Source organism: Nipponia nippon, unplaced genomic scaffold (assembly GCF_047370975.1).
Source record: "Nipponia nippon isolate SJK-2023a ecotype South Korea unplaced genomic scaffold, ASM4737097v1 scaffold_4, whole genome shotgun sequence".
Classification (NCBI taxonomy): domain Eukaryota; kingdom Metazoa; phylum Chordata; class Aves; order Pelecaniformes; family Threskiornithidae; genus Nipponia; species Nipponia nippon.
Window position 1 is genome coordinate 73,239,084 of NW_028262358.1, and position 13,299 is coordinate 73,252,382.

Sequence of the window (13,299 nt, forward strand, 5' to 3'; positions counted from 1 at the left end):
TAATTTTGAAACTGAGGTTACATAAACTCTGCAGGAATCATTGCTTTCTTTCATGCCCTCAGCCCCAGTGCCATGTAGAAGCCACGTGTGTCAAAGATTATAGTTTCCTGTCTCCTAATGCTTTCTGTCTTCTGTCCTTTCTTATCTTGAAATCTGGAGTTCACCCATTGTCTTGGACTGGATTCTTCACACACACCTCACAGTATTGATTACATAGCTAAATTTAGACAGAAATGTATACTTCTTTTGGGGGAGAGGAGGAGCGGGATGGGATGTGAACTATAGCTTGTGCTATAGTTCAGTTCAGCACTGAAGTTGTTGATAGTTTTATCCAGTGCAGTGCAATTGTTAGTAGAGTTCCAGAAAGCTGTGTTTTTTCCTCCCCTTTCTATGTGAAAAAAGTGGCAAATTAACATTTTTTCTAGCATTCAGTTGTTGGGAAAAGCAATTTTTCTTTTCCTTAATTGGTTTATTTGAGGGCATTTCTGAAAAAAAAAAAATTGATGATTTAGACTTATTTTAACTTGGTGCTTAAAATTGTTTGTTAATTTCTCTTTATCACAATAATTACCCAAAAGAGTGGAAATTTCACAATTAATCTTCAGGCTTCTTATAGATCACGGACATATGTATGGATGAATGCATTTGTTGCTTCTAGAAAATGAAATTCTTATGGAAATTATTTCAATGTGGTTGTATATGATTAAATTTAACTGAGATAGTCCAATAAAAAAAGCCTTAATAATTAAAGAAAACATTTGAAGAATTAAAATCTAGACTTATCTTAATTCTGGTAGCACTGTAGACCAATTTAGGTAATATGGAGTAGGCCGAGTCTATCTCTTTTTTTCTTCTCTAGCAGAACTATTTACTTAAGTTCCAGTCAATTACATCTATGTAATTCTATTGCAGGCGTAATCTAAAGACAGTGGGGTGGCCCAGCATTATCTTGGGGTTTAATTTCGCCTTCAGAATCTTTATTACTGATGATGATGTGTGAAAAGGAAAGAGCACAGCTTGGCTTTCAGAAGCCAGGGTGAGTTTGTTTGGCTGATGCTTAGGAAAAATAACAAACAAAGCCTTTGTAAACTGGTCACAGATGATGTGTAAGTCCCTAGAAAACAACAAAATTTAAATTATTCCATTTTAGAATGTAAGCCCAGTTTAACTTGTAGGTGCTGCAGAGTTTGTATTGTGAAGTGATTATAAAATACTTATTTACATGCCTTAAGCTAAAAAAGTTTATGGTTGCAAAGAGCTAGATCATATTAAACAACGCAACATATGCCAAATATTGCATTGTTACTCACTGAACTCAGTGGTAAGACCTTGAGTGAGAATTAGATCCATAATGAATAATTTGTGACAAGCTTTTTTCTAACAAAATATGAATTAATTTTCCGAAGAAAATTAGCAATCCTTAAACTAAGCTTAAGGATTTAAACTGAAGTTCTACTCTACTGAGGTTAGACCAGCATATTTTATGTCCACTTAAATAACCTCCTTAGCTACTGAGAGGACACTGCAGTTGATATCGATGATAGGTGTGATTTTATGTCTCTCATAGATCCTCTTAAAAAATGCAAACAAACAAAAAGTTGGTCAACTGTCCTGAGAACAAAATGCCCAACTGCTCGCATTGTCACCAGCCTTCTGAAGAAACATGTTGTTTAACTGCATGGTGTTTATTAAGATTTGTAAAGATAAATATGCTAAAGTTAAATTAACCTCTTGATACCCCTCTAAAGACTTAAGAGTAGATGTGCCCTGTGGAAACTCTGAGCCAAGACAGAAAAAAGTGTGTGCCCTCCTCAAACTCTACCGGTTTGTAAAGCGCTTTCACTATTGACTTCATGTTCTGTCCCTAACCCATATGAGTCCTGTGTATTGACCAACCTTTCCTTTCTATTTCAGGGACTTTTGTAGTCCATCACTTTTTGTTTGCTTGTTTTGTTTCCTTATAGACAAGGGCCACCAAGATGATCAAGGTCTGGGAAGCCTGCTGTATGAGGATAGGCTGAGAGCTGGGTTTGTTCAGCCTTAAGAAAAGGAGGCTTAGAGGTGATCTCATCACCATGTACCAGTACTTAAAGGGAAGCTACAAAGAAGATGGAGACTCCCTTTTTACAAGGAATCACATGGTGAGGACAAGGGGTAACAGGTACAAGTTACTCCCAGGGAGATTGTGATTGGACATGAGAGAGAAATTTTTCACAATGAGGACAGTCAATCATTGGAATAATCTCCCCAGGGAAGCGGTTGACTCCGCTGCGCTGAACATGTTTAAGACTCAGCTGGACATGGTGCTGGGTCATCTCATCTAGATTGTGCTAGAAAGGTTGGACCAGATGATCCTCGAGGTCCCTTCCAACCTGGTATTCTATGATTCTGTGACTCATTGATTGCACTTCGCTTCTCATTGCTTCCCATCACAGGTGTCCACTTTTCATTGTCTGATGTGATTCCCTATACATTCTGTCCCCCCCTTTTCTTCCCAGACCCTCTTTCCCTATACTAATATTCCCAGTTTCCTTTTGCCCCATGTGTCTCTGTTCTCCTGCATCAGGAGATCATCTCACATCAAGATTCATCATACCCCTACTCATGTACCTAGAGCTTTGGGTCCCCATGGTCAGCCATGCTGGGTCCCCTGTTTTTCTCAGTTCCATGGAAGGTGCAATTTCTACCTGTGCCTAAGTGTTCTCCTCTCTCCTGTGGCTCTGGCAACTTCTTCTCCCTCTCTCCTCTTTGTAATCTTATATTCCTCTCTGAAAGATATATTATTTAGAGCACCAGCTTATAAAAATCTATTGGGAAGATGGTTAAAGCCAAAGTGGGAGCATTGTTTTGCTGCAAGGTATTAATTTATGTTATCAGCCCTATTTTTTGAGCTGCAGATGATTGGAAAGGTGCTTGTAGCTGCTTAGGTAAATAGACAGCAAAGGCTTAATGTGTGATATGATTTTTTCTTTACATGTTTTCCACTTTTTTTTTCTCTGAAAAATCAATACATTTCTGCCCATATAATATTTTCTGGAATTTGGAACACTGATCACATGCGGTATGCAAAAGTGTTATGGACAAAGAAATGTATCAGGCTGACTCACAGACCTTATAAGCATGGTTGGTTAGTAAGCAAAGGTAAATCTTCCTGTCTGCTTTCCTCCATTCGTGAGTAAGCAAGTGAGTAAAGAAATAGGATATTATTCTCCTTAGTTCTTATAAGTAATTATGGTTATCCACTGAGGCTGAGTTGTCACAGATGGATTTATGAAGCTTGCTCAAATCACCTTCTCACTTTCCGTGAGCAAATCTCTCTTTCTATTTATTGTTGTCTTTTACATTGTGGTGGTTATATATAGTAGGATTGGAATTCATTTCACCTAACTTTTAACATCTACAGTATTTCAGTTAGATGGCCTTTGGAGTTGAAGAAAAGAAAGAGACATTTTTAGGGTATGATTCATTTGACCCGTTTCAAATGTCTACTTTAGGAATAGACGAAACATGCCATACAAGTACCTCCACTAACTACAAAGAAAACCTGGAGGGACCAAATCAAATGTAAACCTCGTACTGTTATGTTTACATTTACTCAAATTAGGAATCTCAATTTAGTGGCTGGAATTAATTAATGACATCCACTTCTGTACAGAGTTGCTATACAAGTAATTTTTAGCATGTAAACCTTAAATTGAGAATATATTTTTTCTCTTTGGTTTGGCTGGCAGGGACCTTTAAAGATCATCTAGTCCAACCTCCCTCCCATGAGCAGGGACATCTTTCACTGGATTAGATTGCTCAAACCCCATCCAATCTGACCTTGAAGACTCCAGGGATGGGGCATCCACAACTTCTCTGGAGAACCTCTTTCAGTATCTTACTGTCCTCATTGTAAAGAAATGTCTTCCTTGCGGACAATTTAAATCTACTCTCTTTCAATTTAAAACCATTGTGCCTTGTCCTGTCACTACAGCTTTGGTTAAAAGTCTTTCTCTGTCTTTTGTATAAGCCCTCTTTAAATACTGAAAGGCCACAATAAGGACTCCCTGGAGTCTTCTCTTCTTCAGACTGAATAACTCCAACTCCCTCAGTCTTTCTTCATAGGGGGGGTGTTCCAGCCCTCTGATCATTTTCATGGCCCTCCTCTGGACCTGCTCCAACAGGTCCATGTCTTTCCTGTGATGGGGGCCCCAGAGCTGGATGCAGTACTGCAGGTGGGGTCTCACCAGAGCAAAGCAGAGGTGCAGAATCACCTCCCTCGACCTGTTGGCCATGCTTCTTTTTATGTAGCCCTGGATACGATTGGCTTTCTTGTACAATGTTGAACATTGTTATTTGTGTCTTTTCCCACAAATGAATGCTACCTTCAGAGATAGCACATTGTTATGGAGGGGGTGGGAAAAAGACAGAAAAAGAGTGACAGGGTAAAGCAGAAGGACAGCTGTAGGAATTGCTTAAAATCCAAAGATAATTTATAATGACATCTTGCAAACAAAATCTAATACAACAAAGATGAAATAATTTCCAATATGTCTTACTAAAACAAGCAGACTTTAAAAAAAGGTCTCTGACAGTTTCTTTACTTAGACCATGCTTGCCCTTAAAACAATTTGCTGACATAGCTGGGCTGGGGACGAGTGAGATGTTTTCACCATCCTGACTGACATAAGTATGATAGCAACTCCCTGGATGTAGAAATGCTTCTAAAACAGTAAAAAAAGCCATTTTGCAAGTACAGCTTATTCTATTCCTGGAATGGAACTCCTTTGTTGTTGCTCTGTCTCCATGGTTAGGATTTACCAGTGTAACCGCAGTGTAAAGCTTTTTCAGCAAACCCTTGTAAAACTAGAGAAGGCCTTCTGCCCTTCGGAAGAATCAGCCCTTATATTCTTGCTTTTTGATAACCTTATGACTCACCTCCAATAAACGACCTTTTTCTTAAGTGACCACATAAAAATATCCCCATGTGGTCTTTGGAACAAGTTCATTTGACCTTTTGTTGAGGACCTTTTCTGCTATACAGCCAATTTATACTGGTCTCCTGAGTGGTCACTTATCAGGTATGTATATCCATTCAATAAAGATGTGCTGTCTAGCTGAATGTGTGCCAAAATGTTATGACTTCCCCTCTTCATTTCTACCGAATGGTATAAAACTACTTAATAATTTCTGGCATATTGTGTTTTGTCACTATGTATGACCTGAATGTATCCAGACATATGTTATACAGAGCTTTTATCTCTTCCTTTTCAGTGGGTGGGAGAAAGTCAGTTACTTATCAGGAAACTGCCATGTTTAATTCTTGAAGGTATTTAGTTACAGAATATAGCAGGATTTGCATATTCAAGACATTCATTTTATGCTATCCAGGCAATACCTGGTTCTGTAACCTTCTGTAAAGTTCACAGAAGTTCTTCATAGCATTGAGGGAGGAAGGTGTATGCTGCTCTGTGCACTGGAGAAGAGGTGGGTCAGCATCCCTCACAGCAGCACATTTCTCACACCATTTTGAGTCCACCAGCTTTCGCTTGAGTCAAAGCATAGTGGGATTGTTGAGCATTATGGTCTTGTCAGCTTAGGGAAAGTAAACTGGTGTAAGCAAGGATGGGGTTTTAAATGACATAAGTCTACAGGTCTGAATCCAATTTGTTAATTCCCTCATTTTAATAGCTTTAAGTTGTTTTTTTGTGTGTGTGGTTTTTTCCAATTTAAACAGAAAACACAAAACTACAAGAAAAACCCAAAACAACCCTTCTTACTTCACCATGAGAGCATTCGTATGAAGAGTTATACCTATATGACTTGTGTGTTGTAAGTATAAACATCTGTGTTCAGACAAGCCCTTAGAAAGGAATATTTTATAGCTCACCAAGCCTCCCCTGCTCTTCTGAGTGTGGCAAAGCTGTGCCGTTGTGCTCAGGGGGATCCTGATTTCTACCCTGTGTAAGCATAGTGCCCTGTTGAAGACGCGGTTATGCCAGCATATCATAGAATCATAGAATTGTCAAGGTTGGAAAAGACCCTTAAGATCACCGAGTCCAACCGTTAACCTAACACTGCCAAGTCCATCTATACCATGTCCTCAAGCACCACATCTATCCGTCCTTTAAATACCTCCAGGGATGGAGACTCAACCACTTCCCTGGGTAGCCTGTTCCAATGCGTGACCACCCTTTCGGTGAAGAAGTTTTTCCTAATACCTGACCTAAACCTCCCCTGGCACAGCTTGAGGCCGTTTCCTCTCGTCCTGTCGCTCGTTACTAGGGAGAAGAGACCGACCCTCACCTCGCTACAACCTCCTTTCAGGTAGCTGTAGAGAGCAATAAGGTCTCCCCTCAGCCTCCTCTTCTCTAGGCTAAACAACCCCAGTTCCCTCAGCCGCTCCTCATAAGACTTGTGCTCTAGACCCTTCACCAGCTTCATTGCCCTTCTTTGGACATGGTCCAACACCTCGATGTCCTTCTTCTAGTGAGGGGCCCAAAACTGAAAACAGTACTCAAGGTGCGGCCTCACCAGTGCCGAGTACAGGGGCACTATCACCTCCCTGGTCCCTGGTCCTGCTGGCCACACTATTCTTGATACAGGCCAGGATGCCATTGGCCTTCTTGGCCACCTGAGCACACTGCTGGCTGATATTCAGGCAGCTGTCAACCAGCACCCCCAGGTCCTTCTCTGCCAGGCAGCTCTCCAGCCACTCCTCCCCTGTGCATGAAGTTGTGTCAGTGATTGCCTTTACTCTGTCAGTCCAACAGATATCTCTGCTGGTAAAACAACCTCCCTATTTTTAGCTTATTTATGGGCTGTCTATAACAAAGCAGTAAGCCTGTTCCCAGCTGCTTGGACTCTCTCTTCCACCAGATTACACTGTCTCCTCAATTACTCCAGCATGACCGTTTGACTGCTGTGTACATTAAATCTATAAAAATGATCCAGGCTAAAGTCAGAGCAAGGGAGGTGGCTCTGTGGGACAGAAACATGACACTATTCCAGCTGACCTGAGATTTCCCTAGGGTTCGTGCATTTCAGTATGAAGTTACTAAGCTTTTGGTGGACCACAGCACGAGGTGGAGTGCAAACTCAGTGCGATGAGAGTGTAGCCTAGTAAAAAACAAATGAGATCTCATTCAATTGTGTCTAATAGATTTTTTATGAGGTGTGCAGAAAATCTCATCTTCTGCCAAGCCCTTAATGGTGTTTGCTCTTATTGCTAAATATTGCAAAATTCCTTTGGGGGAATCTCTAATACATAACCAACATAACATCACATGCATTATCCTGGAGATTCCTCATAACTTGCTGCCCCTGCTCTTTTACCTTATGTTTTCTCTCTGAGTTAACTCTTTCATAGGCAGCAGGACATCAGGAGAAACAAGTTTACTACACTATTATCATGTTAGGTTACTGATAACTCTCAAGTGCTGTGTCATTTTGGTCAAACAGTATAATCCACACTATTACTGTTACAAACCAGGGTCCAAAGAGAGAGGAACAAGTTCCTGCACATATTGAAGGTTTCTTTAGGCAATTAAAATGGCAGGAACAGGAGATATGCCAGGCCACTTATGCTGATTCAGCTGGAAGGTTTAATTACCTCTAATTTTGTTATACTGTAGAACAACAATGGAAAGAAGTACCTGCTGTGTTCCTGTTGGCTAGAAGAGCTGAGGAACTAACCAAAACAAGATCAGTTATTGCAAACAGGGTTCTGTCTGGCACTTGGGGCTCTTTAATTATCCGGGAGACTGAACTCTAATGAGAACAAATCCTTAGAGGAGAGAGCTTTCTGATTTTTCTTGCTTCTTGCTGAGCAAGAATATGATGAATAAAAGATAGTATGAGGTAAAAGTTCAGATAGGAGCTTGGGATTTTTGCGTAACAATAGGAACACTTTTCTGGTTTTCTTTCTTTTTCTGTTATCTCTGTGATGATGGAACCTTTAGGTCAGAGGGAAATGAGACAGCAGACAGGTTCTTCCTGGTGCAGGGGTGAAAACTGTACAGCGCTCACTTCTCCACGTTTGTCACTGCCCCACCAAGTGGTATGCGTTTGAGAAGTCCCTAGCCAGCTTCTGGGGCAGAGTGAAACAGGCTATTTAAACAGCTTAAACTGCTAGTCTGAACTAAGCTGATTTTATCACTGGTGGATTAGGAAGCAGTTGTATGAACTGTGCTGCTGGCTCTGCAGCAGGAGCAGAACCTTTGGCCAAAGTTGAAAAAGCAGCAAAAAGAAACGGGGTGTCCGGGTAGCTCTGTAGAGCCCAGCAGGTGACTTTTCCTCCAAGTATGCTTCATGGCTGAGTTGTGGACCAGTTCTGTCTTATTTGGCTAACATTTAGTAAACATGACACATCCAAAATATGCCAGTCCCACATACAGCCAGTCATTTTGGGGAGTATTAAGCAAAGGCTAATTTCAGCCACCAGCAAGCTGGTCTATAGTCAGCGGGAAGAGGGAAAGCAATCTTCCAGCAGCTCTTCCAAGTTAGACTTCTAATCTGAGTCATCACCTTAGGCAATCACTTAACTAGGAATCCCAGTGAATCAGATACTCATTCGTACTGCTCTTTTTTGAGAGAGAAGATTATAGAAGGAGTGGGGCTGAAATATCTTAGCAGCACAGATCAGACACTGATTAAACTGAATTTAGAACTACATTGGTACTGAGTTTGTTCCAGCTACCGTAATTGCTCTTCTTCTATTTAATGGCAATCAAATGTCCATGCTGACATTAAGGTGTCCACTATAAGGTTACTTACAATTGGTTCACTTATTTTCTGAAAAGATATGAATGTGTCACTAAACGATTGCCCCTTCCAGCTATTGCACACACAGAAATAAAAGAGTTGGTGAGATCAGTGTCTCTCTATTCTCCTCCTTTCATCTCTTTTCATACAACAGTGAAGCCATTGAAAAAAAGGCATGTTTGCTACCTGTTCTGGATTTAGTTCATATTTGGACAGCAATTCAGGTTGCCCAAAATAAGAGCAAAATAGCTTTTAAAATACTATAATGACATATTTTTCAGCCACTGCCACAGTACAAATAACTGTATGAAATACAGAGTAGGAACACCAGAGTGAACCCAACAGTCAGTCAAAAAACCTACAGGTACTTTAGCTGCACATCTGCTATGTGCATCCTAGCCATATAGGTTAGGTAAAATAGTGCTGTTCAGATAATTTTTTCTTCAATACATACCTGCAAGTCAACTCTACAGAAGATCGCTGTGCCTGAGGCAGCATGACATCAAAACCCCTCTTTGTATAACTTTCATCTTTAAAATAGGATTTCAGTGCCGATGGCTAAGAAGCTTCCCTCTTGGAGGGTCAGAAACAGTTGCGCTCTTCTGCAAGTTCAAAGACTTCAGCCTTAGCTCACTCCATTGGAAGGGCAAGAGAAAAAAGTCACTGTTCCCTCAGCGTGCTTAACCAAAAAGTAAATCCTCTGTGGAAAAAGCTAAAAGAATGATCTGGAGTTGTTCTTCTGGACTAGGTGTACTTGAGCAGGTTTTCTTCATGCTTTGAGAAATTGACCCGAAGTGATTATATACAATTTGGCTTCCTTTTCCATTTCAGAACTTCAGCCAGATAAGAAAGGTGACTTTACTGTTGTGTAAGGACCAGACCAGTTCCACTGGTGAATTTTTTAATTAGCCCATTACAGCAAGTAATGCATCTGTAATATGGTTGCTTTGATAGTTCAAAACCCCATAAGAGGTTAATTTTTTTCTTAAATATTTACTTTATAAGTACATTAGTACCAGTGTTCAGACATGGAAGCTTGCTCCAAGTTTCTGTGCCTGAAATTCAAATGCAAACATTTGTAGATATATAGATAAATACCTATAGATATATTTATAATATATATTATTTTAATATATATATATATTATTTAATATATATTATTTTAATACATATTTATATAGATAAATACATTCTAGTATTTATCTAACATTTAATTATCTGGAGTTTTACATAAGGAACGAATACAAGAAAGTATTTGTGTGAAACAAGTCACTCTTCTCTACTTTGTATCAATAATTACCAGCCAAGGTTTTCCATTTTGGACTGCATGCAATGTGCTAGTTATTCACTGCTTGAGATTTGCATTTAGTTTTGACTGAAACCATGAATAAAATTAACTTAATTGATTTTGATTGTAGTAAGTATTTATCTGTATGACAAGACTATCAGAAACCTAGGCATAATTTGCAACACTTCCCAAGGTAGCGCTTGTAAAACAGCAAAGGTGTTGATAGACCCATTTTATGCCTTTTGGCAGGCTTTTGCGAGGAAACTTGCAGTGTTGTGCCTACATTATGATATTCTCACATCTAGTTAATGGGTTTGCCACCACTGCAGCAGGAGAACCAAGAACTCCTTAAAAATCTCCAAATTCACTAAAAAGTCCAACCTTAAATAGAATATTCAACTGGAAAGATGGAAGGTCAAGGAAACAAACTCCTTCCTTGTTTGGTCTTTTTTAAAAAAAAGAGTAACAATTTTAAATAAACTGGAGTAACTATTGTACAGACTTCGTAATTTGTCTGTCTTATCTAAGTTTTTCTAAATACGAATATTATTGTGGATTCTTATAGATTCTTCATTCTTATGGTCAACATTGACCACTGTATTTTACTACTTCAGTGAAATGTCCAGTAGGGCTGTCAAGGAATTAAGTCTATTTTGGAAAACTCTCTATTCTCACATTTTTAATTTGAATTTGAGTCTTAACAAAATTTTAAACAATTTGTCAGATTAAAGGAATGCTGAAAACTCGAGAGCACAGAAACTTGAAAATAGTTCAGCTTGAAAACAGACTAGAGTAGTTTGCCTTTTAGCAGTGTGAGTCAGCACTGTATGTACTGATTCCAAACAACCCAGACATTGGAGACACATGATGACCCAGTTTTAAAATGCATATTGTTGACTAAAATGGTCATTTCATTTTGGTGGCAGAATGAACAATATTGGACCACATCCAGGCCCTTAAAACAGTTAATGGCTGCCCTCCTCCAACAGATGGCCACTGTGTTTGTTTTATGGGATAGTTTGGATCCATGCAGCTTACTGCATGACCGGCTTATTGCAACTAGTTGTGCTACAGTTGGAAGAACCACTTCCACAAGCAGATGACACGATGGTGTAATTTATACAACTAATTATCAGCATGCAGTCAAAACACTGTAATGAAAGGATTAATTTCTACTGACTTGAAGAAAGGGTTGGAGTCGAAGAGGGTAGTTTATTACCAGTTGCTCCTTCACTGATGCCCTCATTTATTTTGTATTATAATAAATTTGGTAATTGTTGATAGAAAAAGTCATACACACATGCCTGCTTCCATTTATCTTAATGGTAGTGCAACATTAGATTGCAGCATGAATGAAAAGCTGGTGTGTTTCAATGCCTTGGCAGCTTGCGGTGACCTTCAGGAGAAATGAAATGCTCTGTTGGCTAGGGAAACAATTGAGCTGAAACCAGTCAGGCACAGCAAACTCAGAGATAGTCTTTCCAAATTAAAAGCTGTTAGTTGCAGCTCAAAACAAGGCAAAAAGTGAGAATATGACATCTTGCTGCAAGGTGATTTTATGTGCAGATTGAAACAGGAGAAAAAAAAGGCAAAGTTCAGATCTAAAGGAATTCCCATTAACTTGAAGAATTTGGAGATTAGATTTAACATTAGCATCCAAAGGTAGCTGATGTATGAACACACTGTAGAAGCCATAACCTGTTGAAAAGCGCTGAGATAAATTTAGGCTACTGACCTTTTAGCGCATTAGGGCATGAAATAAATCACTGGCGGCAAGTAGTAAATTTGCTACAATCAAAATGCTTTCCAAGTACTTCTACTTATAGAATTTTGCAGTCAAGAGCACTACATATTTGGAATAACCTTTTAATATTTCAATTATGCCTGAGTATTATGGACCCAATCCTGCATTGTTGCATACCCAAAATTCCTATTAATGTCAATGGGTATTTCAGAGGATAAGAAAGAAAAGGTCAGGCTTTAAATCAGCCAGCAATGTCCTCATAAATTAGTGGTTATTTACAAACTGATGAAGAGCCCAGATTAATCTCTAATAAATTTCCACCGATTTCAGCTGCGATGCTTAAAAATATATTATTCAATGCTAAAATACACTTTACCTGGATTCCTTTCTTTATTGCATGGGTGTTGCTTCACAGGTGGGTACCCTGGGCAGGCTGGCCCATAGTGTGGGAACTAACTAGATACCACTGCAAGTTCCAGTCCATACTTCAAACATAACTTAACAAGGTTTCAGAAATAGATTTTGTAGCCCTATTTGTTGTGCCTTGCCGACACAGAAGTTGTATTTTCATCTGTTCTAGCAACACAGCTATAACAAGAAGTCACTTCAAGTGCAGGCAATGTTTTCCTCTTCTTTCTGTCCATTCCAGAGCCTTTGCATGGATGATATAGAAGTACTTACACAATTTTAAAGGAAAAGAGAGTATTTATGACTTGTATTTGGGGGAAGGAATTATATGTTCTTCTGTCCTTGTGCATTTTCCTGGCTCTAATGCCACTTAGCCTTGTTTCTCTTTGCAGAAGGAATAATAATATAATCCATACAACACATATTCATCTGTAAATGTCCAAGTCCATTCCTCGATATGGCAAAATCTTCATTCTTTCCCCTGATAATTGGGGTATGTAGAGCATTGACTGGCCAAGCATGGGCTTTTTCAGAGCTCCTCAGGAGCCACTGTTTTCTTGAAAGCTTGAAGGAGTTATTGGGGTTCAGCATCTTTCAAGATCAGACTTTGGAAGAGATAGGGAGAAGTGCTATCTCACTGCAGCATGAGATACTGTTGGTTTTATTCTGCTAGGCCTTGTTACAGTCTCTTTGTGAGGGGAATTAGAAATATGTATGGAAGGAAACATAACTCTCCTTTGTTAGCTGAAACTCAAAGCTCCTTCACTTCACCAGGTCAGCAGCATTTCCTGACTACAGCAACCCTGCCATGGCCCTCTCCTTGGCTGGAGCAGTGAATGGTTCCCTTTCTCTTCCAACTGACTGTTAGAGATTTTAACAGGTGGGTGACCAGTTTTTAATACAAGTAACTGATTTATGGAGTGCTATCCTGGAGAAGGTCCTGTATGTTGAAGATCTCAACAAATAACAGCAATTAGCTAATTATCAAATAATTTTTATAGGTCATTTTTTTTCCCTTTAGTATCGGAGGGATCTAGCTAGTCATGCCTGACTTGCACTGTTACATGCTTAGCACATTTTCCCTTCCCTTCCCTGAAATATGTATTCAAGGCAT

At 39.4% G+C, this 13,299-nt stretch overlaps 1 protein-coding gene across 14 annotated transcripts in view; it reads left to right on the forward strand.

Annotated features, from left to right (window-relative positions):
* The window catches only part of HS3ST5 (heparan sulfate-glucosamine 3-sulfotransferase 5), a 199,436-nt gene that overhangs the window by 30,363 nt on the left and 155,774 nt on the right, over nucleotides 1-13,299 (forward strand). For 2 of the 14 annotated variants that reach the window (XM_087774993.1, XM_087774998.1), the window contains one exon: nucleotides 12,960-13,065. The exons of 11 other annotated variants lie outside the window; for them this stretch is intronic. The gene's annotated coding sequence lies outside the window, so the exon portion shown is untranslated. Of the gene's footprint in view, nucleotides 1-2,079; nucleotides 2,142-12,959; nucleotides 13,066-13,299 lie in introns of those variants that run through there. One more of the 14 variants, XM_087775003.1, reaches the window with a different exon arrangement.